The 25,112-nt window shown below is 42.7% G+C and overlaps 1 protein-coding gene and 1 long non-coding RNA gene across 8 annotated transcripts in view; one reads left to right on the forward strand and one right to left on the reverse strand.

Annotated features, from left to right (window-relative positions):
• Nrp1 (neuropilin 1) overlaps positions 1-25,112 on the forward strand; it is a 155,149-nt gene that overhangs the window by 23,789 nt on the left and 106,248 nt on the right. The window lies entirely within an intron of this gene.
• LOC102548537 (uncharacterized) overlaps positions 11,359-25,112 on the reverse strand; it is a 60,697-nt gene continuing 46,943 nt past the window's right edge. For both annotated transcript variants that reach the window (XR_005496966.2, XR_010060292.1), the window contains one exon: positions 11,359-11,472. This is a non-coding gene — a long non-coding RNA (uncharacterized LOC102548537). The remainder of the gene's footprint in view (positions 11,473-25,112) is intronic.

Here is a 25,112-nt window from a genome sequence, read left to right on the forward strand (position 1 = left end):
ATGCACACACACACACACACACACACACACACACACACACACACACACACACACACACACACTGTGGGGCAATCACAATGTCAGATTTTAGAACAAAATATAACCAGTTGAGGGTAGAGGAGCTCTGGCTGGCCTTGAATCTTTGAATCCCCTGCCTTACCATTCCCAGTATCTGAGATTACTGGTTTTTGCTACTAGGCTCAGCTTTACAGGGACTTTAATTCAAGCTATGTTATTCAACCCAAAACATTAGGTACTGGATGTATGGGAAGAAACATAGGTGATGGGGGTGGACCCTGCTTTTTGTCTTTCGATTTGAAAGAAACATACAGAAGAGAACATTCAGTGGCTTTCAAAGCAAGATAATCAACCCAATTACCAAAGCATGCATCTCACTTTCTTAAGGGAAAGAAGAAGCAAATCAACTTGCCAACCTCTTGTCAAGCTGTATAAAGTCTGTCGTGGGTGGCGGCATGGGATCAAATATGTTTGGTCCCATATGATGCCCATCACTGATCAGTGCCAACCAGCCCCACACATTTGAAATGTCTGCTCAGAAAGGAGTAGCTGGCAAGGTTGCTTGCTGTGAACCTGAGGAAATAGTGTTTCATGTGCTGTGAATATGCCACCATTAGCCCACTCACACACCTACCTCCCTTGGAAGGAGGCAAACTGTAGAGAAGAACTTGGTTTGAACTAAAAAAAAAAAAAGGGAGCTATTGTCTAACCCCATAACAGCTTTTAGATTAGTTTCTTTAAATAAAATCTAAATTTTATATTCTAAATGTTTTATAGAAACCTGCCTTTCTTTTTAAATTCCAAGTGTAGGCTGAGGAGATGGCTCAGTGAGTAGCTTGTTTGCCTTGCAAGCATGAGGATCTGAGTTCAGTCCTCAGAACCCAGCATGACAATACATACTTAGTACATCAGCACTGGGGAGGTGGGTCTCTGGGCCCACTGGCCAGGCAACCTCACCATGTACTTAGTGAGCTCCAGGCCAATGAGAAACTCTGATCTCAAAGGAGTTGCACAACACTCTTGAGGATGACACCACAAGTTATCCTTCAGAATCCACATATACATGCCCACACGCATGTTTACGTGTGCACCTGGACACTCATGAACATTCTTACAGAGGCAAATAAAAACTCAGTGTGAGTCAATGTTTTTAAATTTGGGATCATTTAAAAACTTTAAAGAAATAATTTTATGTGCCCTGGCCAACTCTATCTCGTTATATACAGTAAGCCTTTTTGGAGCTGTGTAGACACACTTAAGTCCTTTAAGTATAGTGGAAACACGCTGCATAGTTTTCCCTTTAAGTAAATATTTGAAAAAAAGAGAAAATAAATCACCCAGACCATTACCCTGTGGCTAAAGATAACAGCTCTTTTATTTTGGTATGGTGTGGTGTGTGCATGTGCATGTGTGTGCGTGTGTGTGCTCTGCATTAAAAATATGCATGTTTTTAAATGTTAAAAAATTGGTACACCTCTCTATAGATAGCTTTTCCTGTACTGTTTCCCCTTAAAATTATATATTAAACATATACTATTACATTAGGCTCTAAATATTGAATTACATTATCTGTTCAAAATTATGAGTTTTTATTTGAACTTCTTGAGATATTTAGAGTGCTTTAAATTATTCAAAAAGTATAAATAGCCGTAAATGATGGTGGAATTAATATATGAACGTGAAGTCTTCATGTTTCAGAATTGCATTAGATGCAATTTCTACACATACGGTTGCCGAACCAACGAATGGGGGCACTAGTAAGATTCTAAAGGCACTTGTTTGAGAGGGTAATTAACGGAGGCTATATATTGAGACTCCATCACATTTTCAAAGGCATCAACAGGTTTTTATGGCATCAGCTGATATTTTAAAGCAGGAATTAGCACGCTTTCTGAAACGAGTCAGACTCCAGTGCTGATGAGGCAGACTCTCCGTTCACCTCCTCCACTGTAATGAGAATCAGCCTGGCTGTGTTGCAGTGAAACTGTTTTTGCAAAGGACAGGGCATCTCTGGAGTGTGGTCTGCAGGGCTCTGTTTGCTGACTCCTTGCTTAATTGAAATGTGTGCTGTTTTGTGAGAACATTTGCATTTGTAGCTGTAGAGAATCAGGTCCTGCCTTGTGGTGTTTCACATAGGAAGACAGCCCTTGTGGGATCCCGAGCTCAGAGTTAGTGCAGGGCAGGAAGGATGCCTTTGTTGGAAGAGATTTGGAAACTAAGCAAGGAAGCTGTGAATCGGCCTGATGGTTCAGTGTATGGAAAAGTTCACTGACCCTGGCTGTTCCTCTGTTAGGCAACTATTTCCCTGCCTTGTGTATTGTCTTGGTGTACTTTCTGGATAAATTCAGCCCAACTCCAACAAAAGTAGTCTCACCCATATATGCAAGTAAATATCACCCATGGTGGTTCCGTTGAAGCCCTAGTCACTCATTAGCGTCAAGCTTTCTACATCTTCCCAGCACTACAAAGATCAAAGGTGGGGGTCTGGGGGGTAGTATGGGGGATTGGGCAGGGATTCTGAGAAAGAACTTTGTGCTCATGAAACCTCCTCACAGGAACTGTTTCCTAGAAGTGAGTAGACAATTGCTTTCCTTAGGTGACCCTCTAGAGCAGCTCAGACATCTTGTGGGCTATATCTAACCAAATTGTAAAACACAAGCCTAATAGCATGGTGTGCTCAGGAGGCAGAGGCAGGAGAGTCATCATGACAAGTAGGAGGCCACGTTTGTGTATGCAAGAGTTCCATGCTAGCCAAGCCTAGAAAACCGTCTTTTAAAGGTCTGGTGAATGAGTCAATGAAAAGTGCTTTTTGTGCAAACATGATCCAGAGAACCCAAGTTGGATGTGTTGGTGTGCACTTGTAAGTTCACGACTGGGGAGAAAGCTGCAAGAAAATCTCTGGGGCTCATCACCCAGTCTAGCTTCTTACATACACATTTACACACATTTACCACATGCATGCACACACACACACATGCATGTGCGCATGTGAACATGCATCACACACACACACACACACACACACACACACACACACACACACACGAACAAGAAACCAAAAGAAGCACCATTTCTTAAACAACAATACTGTATTGTCAATACCTGACCATTGTCCCTGAAGGAAATTTATAAATTGGCCACAGGCATAAAATATACTTCCCATATTATTTCAGTGGGTTAATGGCTGCCTGCCACCTCCCTTCTTCCTTTGTTGTTTCGGAAACAGCATTGATTTCAGAACCCCTGTGTGGAAATAGAGGCCAAAGAAAGCTGCTTCCATTGACTGTTGGCTCTTACAGAGGTACAGAGGTGCCCTGCCCCCACTCACCCTTCTGACCCCAGAATGGGAAGGCAGCTGTCTCAGTAAATACTACATTGAGGCCAGCGAGATTTTATTCATGCTGGAGAAACAATGTGTACTGGATGTGGGCAGCTCCCTGCCAATAATAGAACTCTGTTGGCAAGCTAGCCCAAGCAAACCACAAAGACTTTGGAAAGAATGGATTTAACCTTTGTAAATTAATATAAACAACTATTTCCGTGTGTGTGTGTGTGTGTGTGTGTGTGTGTGTGTGTGTGAGAGAGAGAGAGAGAGAGAGAGAGAGAGAGAGAGAGAGAGAGAGATTATCTGTTAGAAACACTCTTGGTGAAAATACTTCAAATTGTGTCCCCATCCTCAAAGCCTCAAGTGCTACACACATCTTTAAATATGATGGTTCATAAATGCACACACAGTGTTTGGCAGCTGACAGAGAAGGTAACGCACATCTGCACTCTGTCCTCTTTATTCATAGATTCAGTTTGGACAGCCAATGGCTTGCCTAGGGAGAATATATTTCTCCTGAACCCAGGATGTTACCCTTCCTCCCCATCTGCCTCTTTGTCAGTCATACCACCATTCATGGCTCTTGTTTGTCTGGGATAGTAAATGTCAGGTTTGTTGCACTGGGTGTACCATCCCCCTTTGTGACTAGTCCTATGGAGTCATTATAACTTATTCCACATCATCCTCGAGGATAGGGTGGCAGTGAAGGACAAGACTTATAATTTTTGTAAGAGATTTCCCTCATCTGTCCAGGTTCTATTATGTATTATTTTATGAAAGGGGCAAGTTTTGCTTTTTTTTTTAAGATAAAATCTTATGTGCCTTGAACTTGACTTTGAACTTCTTATCCTCCTGCTTCAATATCCTGAGTACTAGGATTAGAGGTATGCACCACTATTTCTGGTTTATATGATACTGGGAATGGAAGCCAGAGCTTTGTGCATGCCAGACAAGCACTCTATCAACTAAGCCAGCTCTCAAGCCTGGAAAAGAAAGTTTTAAATGGTAGATTATGTATGTTTGCTTAAATATAGTTCAGCTTGTTAGATGGCTATACATTACCTAAATCCTGAATGGAGTTATTGCAGATCACTGTATCTGTGGGTGACCATTCTCTCCTTGAAGGCTACAGAGTGGGCCCCTAGGTTCACCTGTTTGAGGCCCCAGAACACACCATCATGACTCAACATTGTTTTAGAGCAGTGAGTTGTAACCCTTTTGGGAATGCCTTTCACAGGGGATGCATATCAGATATTTACACTACAATTGATAACACTAAAATTACAGTTATGAAGTAGGAACTAAAATAATTTTATAGTCAGGGGTCAACACAGCATGAGAAACTGTATTAAAGTGTCTCAGCATTAGGAAGGGTGAGAACCACTGCTCTAGAATCAATCACTCTGAAGTTACAAAAAGCTGGCTTGCCTGCTTGCTTCAAATTGTCTGGTTTTCCCAATGCTTTTGTGTTTTGGTTTCCATTGCTTGGAATGGAAGCATATGATTTTCTTCTATATTTTAACTCATGGTGGATGGACAGCCTGAAAACAGCACCGTGCATCTTTCTAGAAGTTTTGGAGCACCAGCCAGGCACTTGGAAGAGGAGAACCACACATAGCTGTAGAGACTTCTACCCAGAAGGAACTGGAAGTGCCTGCCATGTGGTCTCTGACTGACATGAAGTTGTTTTCATTTTATTGCCCAGAGGATGTCGTGAAGGATCCAGATCATCTCAAATCTTCGCTGGAATAATGTCATTGGAATCTTTGCTCAGGGACAGGCAATGTGCACTTGAGTTTCAGGGCCTTGGGTACTGAAGAGCATAGTGAAGACTAATAAGAATGAGGGAGTGACTAAATGAATGGGGCCTTTTAGCAGAGATGCTTCAGGGTCTCGTAGAGAAGGAAGAGCTGCTGAGAGAGCTCATGGAAGGCAAACTGTCTGAGGGTCTCTCCCAAGCCTATTAATTTCCTCCCTCCCTCTCCACTTTTCCCTGCTTCTTCTTTCTATTAACCCTTCCCCCAGAAGTGGCATGGTCCTTCTGGGGCAGGGGTTCCAGTCCAATAAAGTAAATCGGAGGAAGATGACGGAATGGAAACCGAAAATAGAAAGAATTTTAATGAGAACATGTCTTGGGTCAACTCCTAAACTAATTACTATAATGTGTTTCAGTTGCTCTCGGCCGTTTGGGCCTTTGTTTATGTATGAACCAAATTGTATTTAGTTGTTCCCCCAGAACAGCCATGTACCACACAGGAAGTGCTTCCTCCCTCCTGTGACCTGCTTGAGTCCCTCCATCATATCTCAGAGAGAGAGAGAGGAAAAAAAAGAGTCTTGAGATGTAGAGAAAACAAATGCTGCTCTTTTTAGTGTCTCATCTCCATGACAATATTGCCTACTGCCATCCAGAAAGCCCCTTTTTGTGTATCACACAATACCAAAGGCAGGCACTGGAGCTGCACACTGCCTGGTTTGTTGTTCACAACAGTGTCACAGCCAACAAGGGAGGCAGGACTCGTTAACATATTTTACAACCCAAGAGAGTAACTGCTCCTAGTGAAGTATAAAGGACATGCCTTCTCAACTGGTACCCAGTATGAGCCAAGCTCATTTCTACATTTCTTTCCTTCTCATGGACTGTTACCGTCTGACCTAGAGCTGCTGCACCTGAAGCTCTCACAACTCTGGTACATCTCAGGATGTTACTTTATTTCCTTGCTAGGGTGAAAAGTCCCTAGTCATTGTGTCCCATGGTGCTCAAAAACAGATTTAACCCTCATTTGTCAACAGGGAGCTTGGAGGCAAAGAGTAGCACACACTTCTGGATTTCAGTCTGTATTCATGATTTCAAAAAACAGAGCTTAGCCAAGTCATGATATGCCCAGTGGAAGTGTCAGTCCCCAAGTACCGATGCAATGAAGACTTGCAGACTGTGACATAGCTCAGTGGTTAAGCACTTGTCTATCATATGGGAGGTTCTGGTTCCACCTCCAGTGTGCACACACATACAAACACAATCTAAGTATCAAAGTGTCTCTTTTTCTTGCTAAAGAATGTTATTTTAAAAAAATTATTTGCTAAACAAAATCCTTTCTAAGAAAGGACTTTTTAAATTTTGTTTTCCCACCACCCCATTTAGTCTTTCAATTTAGAAAAGGCATAAAAGGCATTGATGGCTTCCTCCATTCACTCTTTTTTTTTTTTTTGTTCTTTTTTTTTGGAGCTGGGGACCCAGGGCCTTGCGCTTCCTAGGCAAGTGCTCTACCACTGAGCTAAATCCCCAGCCCCCTCCATTCACTCTTGATAGTTGAACCATCAAAAAGAAATGCAAAATAGGGAACAGGGATTATCTCAGTTAGCAGAGTGCTCTCCTAGTGTGTAAGAAGCCCTGGGTTCCATTCGAGGACCACATAAACCAAGTGTGGTGGCACATACCTGAAATCTCTCAGCTACATAGCAAACACAGGGTCAGCCTGAGCTACTACAGACTCTGTCTCTAAAGATAAAAATTATTTTGCCTGAATAAGATGGACTCTAATGAAACCACAGATGGAAAGGCTAGATCCCTTAGACAAAAGATGTCATCCAACTTTCAAAACATGACACACGGCCAAACAGAAAACACACATAAATCAGTCCTTTTTATGGACGAGTGTCTCTGACTTATCATTGGCTGTGCCCCTTTACTAAAAATAGAATGCTTGCTCACCGTGAGGGCAAAGGTGGTCTTTATCTCCAAACCTGTTGCTAGATCACCCCTTGCATCTCTGGGTTTCCCTCTCAAACTGAAGTCTGGTCCATTTGCCTCCTGTAACGGTAGCTGTGACTCAGTCAGTTCCTCAACCTAAGCCACCACTGGGAGACCTCTGTTTCCCTAGGCTCTACCTCTTTAACCCAACATCTCACCCATTCCTCCTATAGCCTGTCTTTAGGCTCTGTCCTCCATGGCAAGGCCTGGCCTCTCTGTTATGCATCCCTGGGACTGTGCCCTCTAGTGAACCTAAATTGGAAGGCTTTCATGGCAGGCAATGGGAAGTCCTTATTCCACAGCCATCTGAGGACCAAGAAGGAACCTCAGTCTCAGAGGAAACCTTTCCTGTTTACAGACTCAGGGGAGCTTTGAAAACTTGGCCCAAGGCAGGTCAGGAGCCTCAGCTCTTATGCCAAGAGTCCAAACAGGAAGAGCCCAGGAAGGAGCCTGCCTATCACAGGAACTGAGAGGGCAGGAAGGAGCAGGTTAAGAGGACTTGATTGAAAGTCGAATTGTAAGGCCAGTGCTGGGTGGAGAGAGGATAACAACATTAAAACATGTGTAGTTTTTATATGGGTTTGCTGTCAGAGGCCACTAGGCCACTTTTTCATCAGCAGACTTCCTGTGTCACCACATTGCCTCTTAGCGAAATCCAGATATTCTTTCTGTATGGAAACTTTCTGCTATGTCTATTGGAGGGGGGAAAAAGACAAAGCTTGAGGAAACCCTGCTACTATTTGTAGTTTTTTTTCTTTTTTCAGTGCCAGGGATTATACCCAGGGTATCATGCACACCACCAAGCAACACCCCCCACCCACCCACGCTGGCCTGACCTATGGCTGAGCTGCATGTACCAGCTCTCTGTTCACACTGCAGGGTGAATGTTGACTGTGTTTCAGTATAGAAATTAGAGTGATTACTCTGTCATCACAGTAACAGGCCAACTAGAGAAGACACTGTCATCACCAGCTGGCTCGGTGTGGAAGAAATCATGTTAGAGCAGAGATCCCCATCTGTCTCCCCGACCCCAGACTCTGCTTAGCAGGTGACACTCTGTGACCCCACCCCTGCAAGTGATAATTACAGACTGTTTACAGGTTGGCTCATACATGGCGTTTGGGAGGTTGTAGCTTTTAGTCTCTGTCATCAATGCATTCATGAAAATTCTACTCCATAGGTCCTCTCATTTCACATAACCCCCAAATGTCAGGCTGAGGGAGAATCTGGACTGTAACGTTAAGACAGAGCAGCAAAACAAAAGGCTTTCAGACCATGCAAACTCATACTCTCTAGACACACAGCCCTGAGACTGTTGCTTACTCCTAACACGCAGCCCTAAAAACGCTGTCAGCAGCACAAGTGCAGTTCAGGTGAGAACTGGTATGGACTCTTTTACTGTGCGGATAGTGCTATCTTCCTGTTCCTTCCTGTGAAAATGACCTCCTGCTCTAGGCTTTGATCTGCTCACAGGGAGGAGAGTTCCCGGGAAGTCACCCAGTGAAAAGGAGAGTACTCGATCTGTTCACCCGCTCAAGAGCAGGTGGCAGCATCCTCCTGTTAGATATGTCTGTTGGTGTTATCCCACAGTGTAAATACCTGAGATAATTAATATATGGAGAGAAAATGTTTATTTTGGCTCACGGTTTTGGACAACAGTTACTCAACCTTATTTCTCTAGGCCTGAATAAGGAGAAGTAGAAACAAATTGTTCACCTCATGGCTGGAGATTAAAAGAGGGGGCTGAGGTCCCTCTAGTCCCCTGTGAAGCACACTGCAGTGACCTAGAGATCTCCTGCTAGGTCCAAACTGTTAATGATTCCATAGCATCAAGCTGGGGACCAAGCCTTTATCACAGGCACCTGTAAGGGACACGGCTCTGAATCAAACTCTAAAAAGGAAGCGGATTCTCTTTAACAGACGTAGTGAGCATTCAATAATTCAGAGTGTGAATGGAGACAATCAGATGGGTTGCTGATACTCCAATGAGTCTACAGTTACTAAGATGTGTTTGTGATTCTCACAAAGACACCTCTGAGAATCAGTTGGCCACAGAAATTTTGTAAACACGTATAAAAAATGGTGGTGCACATCATTTGTGATTCAACACTAAGGAAGTGGAGACAGGAGGAGGCTCTCTGAGGTTGGTTGGTCTTACTCTGAGACTGGCATGGTCAGCCCGGTTAGAGACCTTGTCTCAAAAAGCAGGGCGAATGGTTCCTGAAAAAAAAAATGTCACTTAAAAACTTACATGCATGGACAAGTGTGTCTGAACACAGAGATGGGGAAGGAAGCAGGAGGGGGAGGGAGAACGGGATAAAGGGGGATGGAGGGAGAAAAGAGGAATAGATAAAACATCCCTGTTTTGGTCATTGTGGATGGAATGGACGAAGGACTCTGCAGCAGTCTGTCCCACAGCAAGTGTGCTGTATCTATTGTTCTGGGCTGATGGAGTTCTGCCTGGGAGGACTGGGCTGTGAAGGAGGAGTGGCTCTTCAGTCTAGGTTGTCACTGCTGTGAGGAGAGTGTGATGCAGGTTCAGTTGGAGTATGGTACGGTTTTCACAACCCAAACCATCAGTCAGTCATGCTGAGACTGTGGGCAGTGGAACACCTCAAAGCCTTTTTGCTTTCAAAGTGGTTCTAAAAATAGTACCTGGCTTTGGAGGTGACTGAAATATAAGATGAGATTATTCAGGGGCTGAAGAAACAGCTCAGCGGTTAGTAGCACTGGCTGCTCTGCAAGAAGACCCCTTTTCACTATCTAGCACCCACATGGTAGCTCTCAACATCTGTTACTCCAGTTGTAGGGGATTCAACACTCTTCTCTGGCACCAGGTGTGCACACGGAACACAGATATACGTGCAGCAAAGCACACATACACATAAAAATAAAAATAAATCATAAATGAAATTTTAAAAACATGAGATCATTCAGCAAAAAGTTGCCTAGAGAGATTCCTGGCACAAGTAACTGTTCAATGAATAGCAGATGTCAATAGTAATGGTAATAGCTGTGGTAGAGGGTGGTTGTTTTGATTAGTTTGAAGAACAGGGAACTTAAATTCTGTATATATTCCAACTCATACCTAAGATAATTTAGGAGCTATATGGAGTCTACAGTGTGGCTGGTGGGCTGTGAATAAATATAAGCCTTAATCCTCAAAAGTTTATTGCAAGATATTATCATCCTCGATCTGCAAGGAAAGGAATGAAGACTAAAACTATTTGAAGACCTATCCAAGTATACAGAGCTTTACACAGAAAACATGAGCTCAAAGGCAGGATCTCCTCATGCCAAAACCCCTCCGTGGTCAGTATGATGCTCAGCCAGCAAAAAATGATGTTACTGTGCTTCTTCCCAGGCAGTAAGACAGAAGCACAGAGGGATGTTGGTAGCTCGGGCAATGGCTCCATCAGCTTCAAGCTGAAAATTCATGAGGCCTTTCTCAGGTTCCAGAGTGGGTTGTGAGGAATGAGCCTGAGATAGTATGGAGCTGGCTGTGTACTTCAATTCTTTATATCCCTGAGGCCCATGCTGCCTGGGTGATAGATAAGTCCCAGTGAAGCAGAGATCATAAAACCATTGTGCAGGGGGGGGGTCCCCACTCATCTAGGAGAGAGATAAGTTTAATGTGTGTTCCATATGCTGCTAGTGAGAAAAGGATGGCTCTGTCTTAGAAGTAACCTTTCACCAACTGAAAAAGGGTTCTGAGAATCTCAAGGTCTTGGAATAACATGGGTGTGTGTTGTTGGAGTTAAATTGGGCACAAAGACAGGAGAACTGGCAAATAGTTTCATTGCAAATGGTTGATTCGTATGATCAACAGAAAACATGGTGCCTGTTTCCTGAGAGTAGAACTCCAAGAAACTTTTTTTAAGAACAAAAATGAGAGTCCGATTTCCTAGGGGTATGAGGACATATCCCAGCTGATTGCAATACCCCAGTAATCACCAAGGAGGTGGGTACCTAGGGGTAGGAGGACATATCCCAGATGATTACAATACTTCAGTAATCACAAAGATTAGGGCACCTAGGGGCATGGAGAAATGCCTGGTGCAAGATCCCAGCAAATCACCAGGGTATGGTCAACAAATCTCGACTCTTAGGCCCCAAGGTTTGAAGGAAGAGTCAGTTTCTTAAACACCTGACAAAAGAGGCAGGAAGTAAAGTTAACAAAGTCCTAAGTAACATTGCAGTATTCTTCCTGTCTGCATCTGAATTTGGCTACTTTTTGCTGCTGTGATAAGACACTGTAACCAAGACAATGTATGGAAGGGTCTATATTGGCTCATGACACCTGAGGAAGAGTCCATAATGGAAGCTGTGGGGGGTGGCCACATGTAACTGTAACAGGAAGCTGAGAGATCGTATCTTCAACCTGAAACACCAAGCAGAGAGAGATAAATGAAAGTGGGACAAGGTAGTGAATTGTCAAAGCCCAACCTCAGTGGTGTGCTTCTGTAGGCAAGGCTGCACTACCTCACCAAATAGCACCATCAACTGGAAACTAAGTCTTCAAACACTGGAGTCAGTGAGAGACAGAGTTCATTCAAGCCACCACAATGTCCTATGAAAACAAGAGGCTCACAGTTTGTGGGTTGTAGGAACCAGGTTCAAGTCAGGCACTTGCCTTCTGTATGCTGCTGTGCCTTGTGAGGCCACAGCCTGACTAAATTTGTCGTAAATTACATGGCACCAGGAAGAAAGATCTGTGTGTAGAGTATGAAAAGTGCTGACTGAAAAGAGCCTTTTCTTTGTTTAAATCGCATGCTGCTGATTTTATTGGGGTGTGGTGTCCTAGTGACTTCTGGGAACTCTCATAACTCTGGCCAAATGCCTCTCCATGAAAAGCCTTGCATGGCATGTGGGTCTCAGCTACCTGTCCCTTCTCATCCCTGAAACCCCAATATGAGAAAGCTCGTCGTGTCGTGCCCCAACAGTTCTGCTTGTAAGGATAGGTCCTTCCAAGTGCCTTGGGTGAATCCAGAAGTTCTGTGAGGGGAATAGACATCATACCATCTTCTATGCCAGAGTATTGCTGATTCTGACAGTTCTTTCAGGCTGCACTGGGTGGGAGGAGCAGGATAACAATAAAAGAGGCCCTTTCATAACTAACAGAAAGGAAGGAGACTGAGGTACCTGAGCAATTAAATTTGCTGCCAGGCCAGAAGGTCAGGAGGCCTTCCAGCTTCCAGCATCTTGTAGATCTTCCTGCCTGATGCTAGTCCCCTCCTGAGTGGGATAGCTAAGGACCCAGCAGCAACAAAAGAAACGGCCTCAAAGACTCCAGTCTTGTTCTATCCCTTGACAAGGAAAGCGGGGCCAAGGATATTTACTACTGAATTTCATATTATTGCAATCTACACTAACTACCTACCTGGACTAACCCAGTGAAAATACCAAACCCATACTGACCCATACCAACTCACCAGCCTCAAACTAACCCAACCTAACCACTGATCTCATATTAATCAACCTTCCCTGCTAGTTCCATCTACTCAAATCATGCTATTGGATGACTGTGCTGGTAGAAACTCTGTTCTTGAGTAGTTTTACTTGTTATTAACCCTTGAGTTTAGCAAAGTAAACAACCTTTTAGTCATTATCCTTGAACTGCTGAGGGTTTTGGTTTGTTTGTGTGTTTAAATCATTTTAGCTACTGCTAGGACAACTATTTTAATATTGAATATTCCAAATACAATATTTGCAGGGGGGAACCATTGGTGAAAAAAATCTTATTTTTACCTAAAACTACATTCACTCCAATACTTTGAGGGTAGTGCCAGAGAACAAATAATGGTTTATTGGGGCTCAGTTTTCTGTCACTCCAGTGACCCAGGGGGTACTTCCCTCCTCCCTCCACTCATCTCTGAACCACAGGGAAGCCATCTTTTCATATGCTATGCTTTCCTATGGCCTTCGCTTGGCAGTCATTGCCTCATAAACACAAAGACATGGCAGCTTTTCTTCAGAACAGATCCATAATGTGTTTACACTGATGGTTTTAGGAAGTCGTTTTCAAGATGAAAACCTAAGCATTTCCAATTCCATTATGACCGTGGGACACTTGAAAAATGCCTGGCTTAGATCCCCGGCCCAACACTAACACATTGCAGATGGTGGTGGGCAAACTCAGAGGCTCTCTGTGGAAAGGGCAGAACCAAACAAGAGTTCAACATGGGTTGTTAATGGAGAGGGCCTGGGAGCAACTTAGTCAGGCTGAAAGTGGGGAACCAAAGTCCCAGAGACGAGCGGGGAGAATCAGTGCGTCTCCCACAAGTGGGCGGAACCTGATTTAAAACTGTGGTCTGGCTCAGAGACTAGGTCGTAATGCCCCGAGCTCTAATTTGGTAAATTTTCTCATATATGGTGACAGTGATTTCTTTGGATTTTCTCAGATTCAATTCTAAAGCAATGGCAGTGGAAAACAAAATAGAGTACATTGAAATCCATTTATATTGCCCTGGAAAAGTCCTACCTCTACAGTGTAGTAATGATGGCATAGCTTTTATTATTTTTAACAGAAACAAACAAACAAAAACAAAAACCCACAGAGACTGTACCTGTCAATAGGGTGCCCCACAATTTTTAGCACATATATATATTGTGCAGATTAAACATTTATCATCTCAAGTATCAAACATATCACTTCTTTTTGGGGGGCTACATGTGTTTGTATGTCTGCATGGGTATGTGAACATGGAGACCAGAGGTCTACATAAGTGTCTTTCTAGACAGTGTCTAGTCAGTGCCTCTAATAGAACATGAAACTTACAAAGTAGGCTAGACTGGCTAGACAAGGTTGCTTGTCTCTCTGCCTATAAAGTATTGTGTTTCTAGGTGCACATTCTGGTGTCTGGGCTTTCGGATGAGTTCTGTGGATCCAAACTTCGGTCCTCATGTTGTACAGCAAGAATTGGACCTACAGAGCCATCTCCCGAGCCTTGTTTTTTTTTTTTTTTTTTTCTTCATGTGGAAAAATTTCACAGTCCTGTCTCTTTTCTGCTGAGAATACACAGTGCAGTAGTGACACTGTTTCAGATGGTCAACCTCTGCTCACACAACAGTTGTCTCTTAGCTGACTACATCTTAGCAGCCACTGATTAACCTTTCTCTATCTTCCACCATCCCTCTTTTCCAGTCTTCAAACACACACTACTCTATTCTCAACTAGCATGGGCATGGGATTCACCCCGGGCTTCCTGAATGTTAGGCAAGCCCTGGACCACTGACTTGCATCTTGTCCTGAGATCAGCTTCTTCACATGCCATGTGGAAATTATGGTATACTTTTATTTCTAGCTAGGCATACCACATTTTATTATGTAACTGGGCTACATATTAAGGGGCTGTGGTATGTGTAGGGGGTTGCACATGTGTGAGTGTATTTGTGGAGGCCAGTGGTCAGCCTTGGTTGTCATTCCTTATCCCACTTTGAGTTTTGAAATAAGGTCTCTTACTGGGCTGGAGCTCACCAAGGAGGCTAGACGGGCCAGTCACGAATCCTAGGGTCCTCCTCTTTCTCCTCCCTCAGTGCTTGGATTACAAGTGCATCCCCATGACAGGTAGTTTATATGAGTTTTGGGGCTTAAACTCAGTCCCCATGCTTATTGAGAAGCACTTTACTGACTGAGCCATTCCCATCTTCTATGCATGCTTCAATCAGATGGTTAGCACTCTTTCTTCAGAGTTAACAGTCATTTTTTTTTATTTTCTCTCTTCTTTGTTGATATCCAGGTCCAATATTGAGCATAGTATACTGTTCATCATGTGATTTTAATGGTCATGTAGCAACTGAGGCTTTTTCATTTTTTTACTTCATTTATTAGTGTGTGTGTGTGTGTGTGTGTGTGTGTGTGTGTGTGTAAGAGAGATATGAATTTTTTGAGTGTAAGCATGTGTGTGCCTGGGCAAGCAGAGATCAGAAACCAAGTGTCAGGAGTCAGCTCTCTCTGGCTGATGTGATGTCAGGAGGGGATTCAGCACAGGGCTTCACGCATACTGGGCAAGCACCTTGAGGCTTGAATTCAGGTTGTCAGATTTATACAGTAACCATCTCACTGGCCCAATCAGCTGTTTCTGTATCACTAACATCCAGGCCTTGGAGAAGATGCTTTTGGAAAGCCCCTCTGTGGTTCCCATTCACAGAACTTTTCACAAGGTTGGAATTAATGGTACGTGACTGGACTCATGATTAGCAAGTCCCTCTCCCACTATAAAACGGTAATGGTACAAATGGGTTGGTCATAAAATCCCAAACAATCCCATCCATCTGTGTTTTTCTGTGTCCCAGGAGCTGAGACATGTACTGGCTGGTGGGTGGTGCACAAGTTTTCAGGGCCAAAAACATTCCAGAGAAGGGAAAGCCCTGAAAGAATACCCTCCCCCAATTATTGTATGAAAGTTAATATGTCAGGGACATTTCTTACTTTATCTGAAGGATTAGCTCAGTGGTAGAGTGCTTGCCTAGGAAACACAAGGCCCTGGGTTCGGTCCCCAGCTCCGGAAAAAAAAAAAACTTTATCTGAAGGAAATGGTAATTCTGGTATAAAATAGATTATATGGTTATAATATGTGGTACATATATATATTAAATAGAGATTGAACTGTCTTCTGAAATCTTGTAATGGTGGGGTTTATATTAGGAAGGTTCAAGAAATCCTTTCATGTGTTTTAAAGGAGGAAAGACACTGGTCACTCCAGTTCCTTTATCCAAATAGGTTGTAACGGTGGTATCACATTTCCCAACTAACATTCTGTTTTCCTCTCTTGCTGGCCTCCCCCTCCACCCTGACACTGAAAACCAAAGTGAGCACAGGGACTTATATGCAAAGAGTTTGTTTTGCTCTGTATCTCAACTTGGGATTAAACACAATTTGCAGCACTTGTCAAGTTTAAGAGCACACATTGCTTTGAGTGACAATTTCAAAAGTCCTTTTGTCTACTATTCAAAATATACTAGAAATATTAAAAAGAAAAAGTCTTGGGATTGAGGACCTCATCCGCATGGTACTGTGTGGTTAGCATACCCTAAGTGTTGGTTCCATCCAAGCACCACATAAATCTGATGAAGTGTCACAACCTGTGATCAAATCTCTCAGGGCATGGAGACAAGAGGATCAAGAGGTTCAAAGTCAGCTGGAGTGTTTAATAAGTTACTTCAAGTTCATCAGGTGCTACATTGAGACCTTGTCTAGAGGGAGGGGGAGGGAGGGAGGGAAGGTGAAAGAGAGAGAGAGAGAGAGAGAGAGAGAGAGAGAGAGAGAGAGAGAGACACCGAGAGATCCACACACCCTAATGAAATAGAAATCTATTCTTTAAGGACAACTGGGAAAGAAGCATTTTAGCATACCTGCTTGGTGTTGTTACCTAACACATGATCCATGCTATGAACATGAAACTTTTGTGCCGTTGAAACTCTGTTTCCAAATTTGCAAATATAGATATGGAAGCGGATCGTTTTCAAGTTCATTTCAAGGTTTCAGACTCTTCTAACTTTCACCTGTGGCTTCTCTGCTTCTGGGAAACTCGTTGCATTCTCTGTTAAGAGAGTATTAGCAAGCATGTATCCTATTTGGGTCAATATGAACAAGTGTGCATCCTCTTTGGGAAATACGTTTTTTTGTGAGAACAATATGAGTGAACCCACTTGCCCACTTTCCATATCCCTGATAATTTCTTGGCTGAGTTTTCACAGTACATTTCTATTTGGGATGTAGCTGTGGTTGTTGCTGTTCATAGCTATCTGGAAAAGTCTTGTCTTCACAATACAGTGGCTTGCTTCACTCTTTCCTTGAAGATGTTAAGAGAAATATGTGTTTGTTTCAGAATCACTGCTGCCATAAACATAAAAATTCTTAACCCCCTGATTTCTTCTAGAGGCTCTAAGTACATGTAAACTGGGGGAAGGGGGTGCATCATGCAACTAAAACTGTGTTAGGACCAGATTGTATTCGTTAACTGGCTGCATAGCCCAGAGATCCTGCAGGTTAAATTAATTGTTAATACCAGACTGTGTTACTTAAAGGCAGGATCCTAATTTGTACTGACAAACATTTCAGATCAGTCTATGGATGTGGTTAAGGCTTGCTTCCCAGATAAGAGTTAAAAAATTAAACTTGGTAGTTCTATAGATTGGTATGTGTCTAAAACCCAGGCACCTTTTAAAAACCCAAATAAAGGTTACTTTGCACGGACACCTACGGTGAGACTTTTTATAAGAGTGCTCAGTCATTCCCCACCTCCTAAAGTGCTATTGGCAGAATAAGGCTTGGTATTTAATCTATAACCCACCATGTCCTGCTCCCCACAGTGGAGAAAAGCACATAGGGCCAGAAGAAAGAGATCAAGAAAGCATTAAAAATGTCAGGCCACAAGACCATGTTTAAATTATTAGGTGAGATGCTGTCTTACATTTAACAATGGCCCAGCACACCTCAAGGCCAACTTCCTCTCTGCTTGAATGTTTTGACGGGTTATTGCAGTCTGCCCCGAAATTGAATTTCAGTTTGTTTCAATAGCATTTTCCAGTAAATAGGAGTGACTCCGGTATCTCGTTTGTGAATCTTGATGTAATAATCAGAGGTAATTGAAGCATGCACCAGCCACAGAGACTTATGACATGTTTTTAAACAAGTATTGACTGATCTGAAACTAATTTAACAAAAGCTGAAAATTGGAGTCCTCTGAGAAGCCAGGCACAGAACCCAGGGTCTATTGCAGCTGCATGGAGTTTGGCTTTAGAAATGGTGTGTTCAAGTTTCTTTACCTTTCCTATGGAGTTAGGTGTCAGTTAGTGACAGGCAGGGTTGTGACCCCACTGCTAGAGCTAATCATCTGACAACTGGAGTTAATCACTTGTCAGCCTGTGGCTTTGATTAACTGGGGCCAGTTGTCCTCTTGTATCTTGGTGGCCCATGTAGATAGGAAAGGTCTCAAAATGAACTCCAAATGCAACATTTTGCACAGCCAAGAGTGCAAGTTTGGAATCATTATATTTTATGAATAAACTTTCCATAGACAGATACACTTCCTATCTTTTATATCTATTCTCTGGAATACACAAGTAGGAGCTCATATAGATACTTCCAGATAGCATTTGTAATCCTGGACTTGCAAAAATAACTGCCTGAATTATATTCTATTTAATGGACATTGTGTTCTAAAGGAAGAGATGAATCGATAAAACATGTTATTTACATCTCTATGTTGTAGAAGAAGCAAAGATTAAAAGAACATGTGTGTGGTTCTCCTTAAATCTGTGGTGGTGGTGGTGGTGGTGGTGTGTGTGTGTGTGTGTGTGTGTGTGTGTGTGTGTGATGATAAACATTTGTGGAGGAGAATTTGAAATTCAAATGATGGAATAACATGTTGGTATCTGCACAGACTGACCTCAAGTCTGAATGTGGGCAGGTTTATATTTTCACGAGTCAAAGGAAAGATAATGGGTGGTATGCACAAAGAGCACTTAAGAAGACCAAGGATGGAGATCAAGGAAAGAGAACTGTTTGATGCTTGTTGCCTAATTGGAGGAAGGAGAGGATAGTGATAACAGAAGGATGAAGGGGAAAATAATTAACAGCTTCATTAGGCAAAACTCACCATTTGCGTGTGTTTCTAACACGCACTAAGGGCAATGCACTGAGACTCCACGCAGACCAGTTCTGTCTAAAAAACAATGAACCACACTTCTTGCAACAGGCAATTAGGCGTTCATGTTACCCTTGTCAGTAATGCAGCAAGGGATTCACAGGGAAGTGGGATCTAAACCATTTATTTTCTAAGCAGAAATCTTGCAGACATAGGCCTCATTAGAGCATCATTCCACCTGTGGAAAGCGAAACAGGTAGAGTTGACACGATCACCTGGGGATTTGCAGACGTAATGCCCATTATCGCTAATAGACACCCAGTACCCAAATCCCAGAACGTCTAGCTGAGACTATGCCCCTAAGTATTTGGCGTGCTCTTCTGACGAGATGTTGTTGTCACAATGGCTGTTTTAATAAGGTTTTGTGTAATTGGAATAAGATCAGCACACACAGTGTGCCTTGGTGTTTTCCCAAAAGTGATTTATGTGATTTGAGGGGGAAAGATGCTGAAGGCAACAGGGGCATGTGGACCTCTCCACCACAGCTGCTTATGCAACAACCCGGAAGAGTCAGCCCATATGTCATAAAGCGTCGGTGTTCCGTGATGTTTGCTTGGGTTATTTTTGTAGATTCATTTTCTCAGTGTGCATGGGCTCATTTCCAAGGAAACGGTATTCTAGTTCCTGAGTTTTGAGAAAATTCAAGGTAAATAAGCATAGATTCCCACCTACAAGCATCTAAGTTTTCTTCTGTTCTGCAATGCTGGGGTTGAACACCAGGTTTCACACACTGGGCAAGCCCTCTGCCAATAAGCTACCTAGCCCTCTTTTTATTCTTTAGTTGGGAACAAACCATCATTGAGTTTCCAGGGCTGGCTTTGTATCACAGGTTGGAGTTGAACTTGTGATCCTCCTGCCTCATCCTCCTAAGTAGCTGGGATTGCAGGCTAGCACACCAGACCTAGGAAGGATGTTTTTAATCCGGGAAATAAATAAGATATGACAGTACCTGAGGACAAATTATAGCAAATAGCACGGAAAACTTAATGTAATTTGTATGCTGCTGAAAGGCAGGGTATGTTGTGTGTACTTAGGCCATTTTATCCTTGAGTGAACATTCTTGAGTTTACTCACACAACAAAGATGACAACAAGTTCACCAGGAAATTAAATGTTACAGGGCCACTGCTGCACAGACAGCTTGTTGTGGAAGGAAGGGTCTCTATGCTATGTGTGACTGCAATTGCTTGGTTGGTACACATCCCGTGTAACTTAGAATTTTATAAGTCCAAGTGAACGAGTATTTAGAGGTGACCATGAATAAGAAAAGCTTCTAGGGGATCCTTGAATTGGACTTTGGAAGGGGGAAATTTAAACCAGCAGAGATAAGCAAAATGAAAAGAGATGCCCAAAAGTAAATAAATAAAAACAAAAAACCCTGTTCTGTTGTCCTTAGATGGACCTCAAGATAGTCCCACTACCCCCTTAGAAATATTAAATCATCTCCAAAAATGGCAACTGAACAGAGACTGTCAGAGACTGGTCAGAGACTGATGTTCCACAAGATGAAGGTTGGCTTTTTATTTTCGTTTTGAAAACCCACAGGTTGATTCCTAGACCTGTGTTTATCATCCCCATCTCCCTTCTAAATGTCACTGTCGATCTATCATATGTCTACTGGGATTCTTACTTCGTCACCAAAGTTCATGGTACCCAGATAAACCTCCAGCTGCCTCTGTATTTTGTTGGTTGGATCCTGAGTTGGAACAAATGGGAATGCGTTGTGTTATGTGCATCCCCGGAATTTCTGATCTTAAACTACAGAGTTACTGGGACGATTCTGAAGCTGGGAATGAGCAGAGCACATTCACATCATAGTGGCCAACAGGTTGCTAGAAAAATGCTCTAGAACTCCTCCTACCAGCACAGCCTTCCTTTTCTCTACCTTTGCCATATCAGGGGCAGGGATCCTGACCTGGACCTGGCATCAGCATGTTAGACGGCACCTATAGAGTTGTTCCATTCACACACCTGTGTGATACTCTGGGCACGGAGCTCAGGAGTTAGTTTAGTCAACTCACTGCTAACAGAGTGTAAAGCTGTGGTTTAACCACATAGACCAGATGTTCCCAGAGTGCTGTGGACACAGCTGCCCTAAGAATATTCTCCTGTGTAACAGGATACAACCTGCTTATTCCCTTCCAGCTTATAAAATAATGACTGGCATAAAAGCACACTCAGCTTTTCAGGAATGAGTGCTGCATAAACAGAACCTACTGCTAAGTTCTCCACTGAAAACACACACACACACACACACACACACAAACACACACACACGGAGAGACAGACACATGCATGCACATGAGTTAATCTAATCATACATGAACTTACCCTTACTTTTTAATTGCAAAGTATAATGGAACTAAAAATCAAAGCTTTTGCTAATAGCCTTCCTCCATTTGTCCAGAAATTTTCCATGGATGAGATCAATAGAATTGCTGCTTTTACATTTGCACAGCCTGTGTTTAACGTATCTGTCACCTATTAAGGAAAAAGTACTTTTGAAGACATTGAATTTTAAAGGAGAAAAATTAGAAAAATATTAAGTTGAGGTTATTATTTTTAATGACTACCAAATCCTGTATTACTTCTGCTTTGGAAGTCTTTGAACTGTTAACCTGTGTTTCTAAGTGTACATTCGTCAGCATATAATTAGGGGGAATTCCTTCAGAAGTAATTGATGTGAAGACCATATGACTTCTAAATTTACAAAAGACTGTTTAAAGGTTAAAATTTTATGAAGGTTATGAGTGTGTCTAATGAGTAAAAATGGGTATCTTGCCTATGTCTGAGGGGAGAATTATTACAATCTGGGTCATTAAGAAAAGTATCTTGAATCAATGACATTTTTACAGCGCAGTAATAATCTACTGTATTACACACAGAAAGAATTGTTAAAGGAGCCATCGAGTTTGCCTTGATACTATATAGTTGCATAAGAGGAAATTCAGCATGCACATTAAACGATTATGAACACAGGAACCCTTTCCATCAAGAATTCAGATTTCTTGGCTGGCATGCCTGGCTTGTAAAAGAAAAAAAAAGATAGAAATCAATGGAACAAGTGAAATTCTTTGGCCTCAGCAAGCCAACCCTGAAATTAGACATGGAAACTTCTTGAGAAAAATAGGCAGGCAGCATTAGTCTGTGGTTGTCTGGCTTGTGGGTCAGTCTGTGGTAGACCAGGACAACCTTCCCCAGCCTTCCATTTCACTCCACCTCCTGGGTTCTCACTGCAAAGCATGATGGGAAAATCTTCATTCCTGCAATCCTTGCTTCTCTAGATTGCCCAGGGGTAGTCAGTGAGTAAGACAGAAGCTAGATAGTGTGGAACACAGGAGGGGAACATGGAAGAACCTACTATACTCTGGAGTGATTCTGGATTGCTCACCACTGTCAACACTCACTGAGCATCTGAGCTCAGTGTCCTTCACTTGCTGTCATTTCTTCACTTTTAGGAGCTGGTTAATGAACCTGACAGGTAAAATGTTTCTCTTTACACACACACACACACACACACACACACACACACACACACACACACACACCACGTGGTGGGCAAGCACTCCACTACAACCTTCTCCTTATGACTCTTCCTACAGATGAATTCTGTCCATAATAACAAAACAGACAATGACTTAATCATGGAGGAGTAAACAGTGACAACAGTTTGGGATTTAGTCTTAGGACCAATGGTGGCTGGTCTGTGAAATTGTGAAAACGTGTCTACTGAAGGATTAGACAGCACAGAGTAAAAAAAGTGTATAATTGACTACCAGGGCATCAAAGGAGAAAGGGACCCATCCACACACATGGAGTGTCCTCTTCTTGGAGGAATCTGAGAAAAGCTGAGCAATTCCCCAGTCCTAGGGTAGTCCTCTCAAATAAGATGTGGGCCCTTGGAACAGCACACTCCTGAAAACGAGCTCAGCCTTTCATGAGAAAAGAAAGGATTATTCTTTGGCTAACTGAACATGAGGTTTTGTCCCATCCATAACAGCAGCATGAGCTTCAATTTTGTCCTTCATAGAATACAGTCCTGGAAGCCATCACTTCTAAGACAAAGTTCCATGTAGCCAAGGTTGACTTCAAACAGACTACATAACTGAAGATAACCTTGAACTTCTGGTCCTTTGCTTGGTACCATCTGGGCTGGGATGACAGATTTGTACCACTATGTGCTGCTGGGGAGGGAACCTAAAGTGTCACACGTGGTGGGCAACACTCCACTACAACCTTCTCCTTGTGACTCTTCCTACATATGAATTCTGACCATTAACTTTTGCTCACAATCAACTTTAGCTCTATACTGTGAAGAGTTCAAATAAATCAGGCTGCAGATGTAGAGAGGAAAGTCCAGTCACTTACAGGTTTAATTTTTTTTTTAAAAAAAGAAGGAAAATCTCCTTATGTTACAGAGCACTTGTTTCTGTAAAGAAGATGACCAGTGTGGTTCTGCCCTGTCACTGAATGTCTTGTTCACAAGGATGAACCTGCACTGTGATAAGCAGGGGTATACTAACACCTTTATCTACTTTCTGCTGTGCTTGGGAGAAGTATGTGTGGAAGCACACTTTATGCTGGCTTGAGCAATTTCCCTTTTCCTTTCTATGAAGCTAACTGTAAAGACATTGGAGTCTGGGGAGCCCCTGGGATGGGGGCTAGGACTTCTATGTCCTTCTCACTGAGTTACATCTGTGCTGAGATCACAGAAGTTGTCTCAACAGGCCGGCCTTTTATGAGACCAGATGGTTAAACTCACCCAGGACAGTGCCCTGCTGTGTTTGGTGAAACCAGTGAGGTTATCTTTCACCTGAACATGCAGTTACTCCTTCATGTCTTTATCAATCATGAGGCCACTGAGAGATATTCAAATCCCTCCTTCTCCCCTAAGATTGTTCCCAGTCCGAAATAATTAAGGGCTTGAGATGGTCAAACTAATTAGTCTATGAAGGAAGTCAACAGAAATTAAAAAATAATATAAGCTGGTTAGACAATAACCAGTGAGACTTATATCATATATTATATATGATACATATCACATGTAGCATGATATATGATATACAATATGATATATAATATATGATATACAATATACATGATAATGTGATATATAATATTATATATGTCATATATGTATGCCTTAAATGTGTGTATTCATATTCATGTATATATATGTATGTGTGGCAGGTGTATGTGATGTACGATGTGCATGTTCATATGTGTATAGGTGCAGGTGTGTGTACAGGCGTGCATATGTGTATGGCGGCTAGCAGACAATGTTAGGTGTCATCTTCAGAAACAATAGCCACCTCCTTTGAGTCAGGGTCTCTCAGTAGGCTAGACTTGGCCAGTAAGTCCCAGGAATCCTTTTGTCTCTGCCTCCATAGCACTGGGATTACAAGTGAGTAACACCAGGCAGGCCTGGGCATGTATATGTGTACACACACACAAACAAACACACACACACACACAAACACACACACACACACACACACACACACACACACACACACACACATACATGCAGGTTGTCATGAGGACTCTAGATGACAGAGTTTTCTCATTGGCCGGCTGAATTTTTCACTGCACTGTAAGTTGACTAAGACATATGTTGAATAGTGTGTAGCCAATAAACCCACCTTTCTGACTTTGTAGAATTTCATGTCATCAAAATACAAAGGAGTAGATACTACTATTTTCACCCAGTACTATGATGCTTTCTCTAGACCCCAGGGATAAAGGAAAGCAGGTCTGTCCCCATTTATCTGCTTCCCTCAGGTATGTTTCCCTCTCACTTTATAAACCCATTAGACCCAGATCTGAAAGTTCTGGGCTGAGGTTTATTATTTTTTTTTAATGGTTGGATTGTAAGTTACCCTTAGTGTGGGGTGTGTTTAACATAAAAAACTCTCTTGCTCTAGTGCTCTCTCTCTCTCTCTCTCTCTCTCTCTCTCTCTCTCTCTCTCTCTCTTTCTCTCCCTCTTCCTCCCTCCCTCTCCCTCCCTCTGTCTGTCTCTCTGTGTATATCTACCCCTCTGGCTGCATGTGTGTATGTGTGCATGCGTGCTTGCATGTGTGTGTGTGTATCTCTGTGTGTGTGTATCTCTGTGTGTGTGTGTGTGTGTGTGTGTGTGTGTGTGTCTGTCTGTATGCCCCAGAGGTCAACCTCAGGTGTCTTTCCTCAGGCACCACCACCTTACTTTTGAGACACAGTCTTTCACTGGTCTGGAACTGGCTGATTGTGCTAGTCTGGTTGTGCTAGACTGGCTGGCTGGCAAGACCCCAGGATCCTCCCATCTGCCTCCCTGCTGCTGGGATTATAAGCATATACCAATATGCCAGCTTTTTCACATAGGTTTTGGATTCAG

The sequence above is a fragment of the Rattus norvegicus genome, chromosome 19, assembly GCF_036323735.1.
Source record: "Rattus norvegicus strain BN/NHsdMcwi chromosome 19, GRCr8, whole genome shotgun sequence".
NCBI classification, from domain to species: Eukaryota; Metazoa; Chordata; class Mammalia; order Rodentia; family Muridae; genus Rattus; species Rattus norvegicus.